A 3,363-nucleotide genomic window follows, 5' to 3' on the forward strand; every position below is an offset into this window, starting at 1 on the left:
GCAAGCTTATGGTGCATCTTTTGTGGCATATGAATGTTATTTCTGAGAGTGAGTGAATTCTTTCTATCTTGAGTTCCTAAGTGTTCTTAAATTTTATTGTGTGGAACTACTCTCTTTTGTTGTGTGAGGGCACTTGATTCATGAAGGAAAGGTAATGTCAGTCACCTCTATATTAGAGTAAGTGGGTGAGTTGTGAATAACGTGTGGTACTTGCGAGTCAAAGCTTGAGGTGAAGACGTGACGCTTTTGTGCTTAGTCTATTTTAAAGACTCTTGGTGTGATGAGTTAGGAGAATTATTTAAAAAGGTCGTGTCTATAAAAAAAGTGTAGTTTGATTGCTCGAGGACGAGCAATGGTTTAAGTGTGGGGTGTTGATGATAGGCTATAATTGCATATTTTAGTCGCTTATGACACTCGAATTTACTGCACTTTAATTGAGTTTGCGCTTTAATCGCTAGTGTTTTGCACTAATTGTGTGTTTTATGCCTTGTAGGTGTGATTTCGAGCTATATAGATGTTATGGAATGAATTTAAGTGATTTGAAGCTTTGAAGTCTGAGTAAAAGCTCAAGGAATTAAGCCGGGATCGTGTTCGAGGGTCAAATTTGATAATTAAGTACGAACGAAGACTTGAGGAGGCATATTGTGCACTATCTAGTAAAATAGACATAACGTTTTGCTCAAAACTCCAATTAGGCTCCACAATATATGGTTGGAAAGATAACTCAAAGGGCTACAATTTTTATGTTTTACGTTTTTCCAAATTCCAAATGGAACAAGGTGAAAAACCGCGGTTCCACCGCGACCGCGGCAGAACCGCGGTAGAAGATGGTCGCGGACAACTGAAGAATCAGAGGGCATGTTTGGCCGCGGTTCCACCGCGACCGCGGCAAGAGGCGGAAATTTCAGGGACTTATGTGCAAAACACGGGATTTTAAGCCCCAAACCCTATATTAAACCAAGGAAGCCGGCCAAGAAAGGGAGGGGACATATTTTGGACACAAATTAGACCTAAGGAGGCGGAGAGACACTACTTTAGGGTTAGACAACACCCTTGGAGGCAAGAACACATTGGGAGCAAGGCGGAGAATTCTTCTACAAGTTTTTCCTTCCTCTTCCTATTTTTCATTGTTGGTTATGACTTTTAGTATTGTAGTTTTACATACTATTATGAATAGCTAATTTGTTATCTAGAGTTCTGATAGAACCTTTTGTAGGATAAATTCTTGTTATGTTTTTATATAATTGAGCCATAGCTTTTCTCTATTCGTTCAACTACATTTATATTCTGGTTGATTGAAGAGCTCTCAATTAGCTGTGCCTATTTAGTATGCATAACTCGGGAGAGAGTGCATATTTAGGTAATTGTTGAACAACACCACTCCCAGAGTATATGAGGGATCAATAACCGAGGGTTTAAAGGCGGGATTAGGGATAACGAAGCCTTGGGTGCGATCTGAAGTGAGCTGTATTAAAAGCCAGCTAGCGTAGCTTGGGAGAGTGCGTCTAGTAAATTGTCGTAATTACTCGGGAGAGATTTACGGTAATAAGAGTGCTCATGATCGGTAGAGAATACTTAGGCGAAATTATAGAAGACATAGCGGGAAGGATTCCGACAATAGGGGAAATCATAACTCTAGACCTCCTTAATCTTTTCTCTAACCCTCAGTATCGTTAGTTGTTAATTTATTATTTTAATTTGTTAGTTAATTAGTTAAACAGAAGAATCTTAATATCTATAAGTTAGGAATTATTCAAGCTTGTCTTCTTGGTAGTGAACAACTGTAGCTAAACCTTAGTTCTCTGTGGGATTCGACTCCGGACTTGTAAACCGGATCATATTTGCAACGACCGCATTGTCCTTTTTATAATGCATAGTTGGGCGTGATCAGTCCCCCCATTAGTGACTGATTACTTATATTGATAATTTGTTTTATTGCCCAAAATAATTATGTATCCTTTTTTATATATAAAAACTAATACTAGTATTCAATTTCTACTTTCTAGAGATAAGCATTATTTTCTACACTTTCTAACTATATATGTTTAAATAATCTGTTACCAAATAATGATAATGTAAAAAACTTTTACTATCAGATCACTCAAAAAAATCACAAAATGTAAAATTAGTACTTTTAAAAATAAAAAAAATTACTTTGTTATCATAAATAAATATAAATTAATGATATATTTTTTTTTTAATACTGACGATATAGTATATAAGTAACATAAACTCTTATTATAATCATTATCGGTACGTGAAACCCAGCTATGACCTAACAGGTAATGGCTCAGCAGACCAAATTGGACAACCTTTTTCAATCTTGTTTTTCTCTCCCTTTCTTGTGAGTTGTGAGCTTCCTTCTCTATTTTTCCTTTTCTTTTTTCTTTCATCTTGAAATTTTTAATATAGTAACTCTTAAAATTTTCAACTAGTTCGAGTTGTGAGCGAAGGGGAGCCTAGGAGAAACAAAAGTTGTTTCTGTATGTCCTATAGGTTACGAGTTCGAGCCGTAAAAATAACTATTAATGCTTGCTTTAGGGTAGGTTGTCTACATCATACCCCTTGGGGTGCAGCCTTCCCCGGACCCTATGTGAACGTATGATACCTTGTGCATCAGGCTTCCCTTTTTAGTTCGAGTTGTGAGCCATAGATGGACTCTCAAGGTTGCATAGTCACGTTTTTCACGATATTAGGATGGAAAAATTATGCAACACATCAAACATTTACACTATATTTAACCATTCATAGCTATACTTTCAGCAAATTTACCATTCGTAGCTATATTTGAATTTTATAGCAAATCAATGAAATAAGAGATTAATCAGTTGGTTAGAGCGCTTATTTAGTTAGCGGAGGTCTTGAGTTCGACTCTCAACAAAAATATAATATATTATTTTTCTATAGTTTGTATTTCGCCTTAGTTGTATTCGTTACACGAACAATTACAATGTATTCTTTGCACGAAAGAATACAGTTGACACAGACTGTATTTGTTGCGTGTTTGAATACAAGTGATACACGTTAGTAACAATTGAATAGTAGCTACAAATGATAATTAAACAAACTATAGTTATTAGGCTCTAAACTATAGTAGATTATGAAAGTTCCTCTAATAGGATTTATGCTCAATTACAAACGCTACTTTAATTATATGACGCTTTTTCACAAGAGATTAGTATGAAAATACAAAAACTCTTTGTAGGTTATTTTTTCTATTCAAATTGTAATCATTTGTTGTATATTTACCCTTCGAGGGTTGAGAGAGTTTAGATTTTAATTTCTTATTTTAGTTTTATTTTTCTTTTTTGGGGGGTTGGGGGGTTTGGGGGGTTGGGGGTAAGGGGGGGGGGGGTTATTTTG

Source organism: Nicotiana attenuata, chromosome 10 (assembly GCF_001879085.1).
Source record: "Nicotiana attenuata strain UT chromosome 10, NIATTr2, whole genome shotgun sequence".
In the NCBI taxonomy this organism is placed as follows: Eukaryota; Viridiplantae; Streptophyta; class Magnoliopsida; order Solanales; family Solanaceae; genus Nicotiana; species Nicotiana attenuata.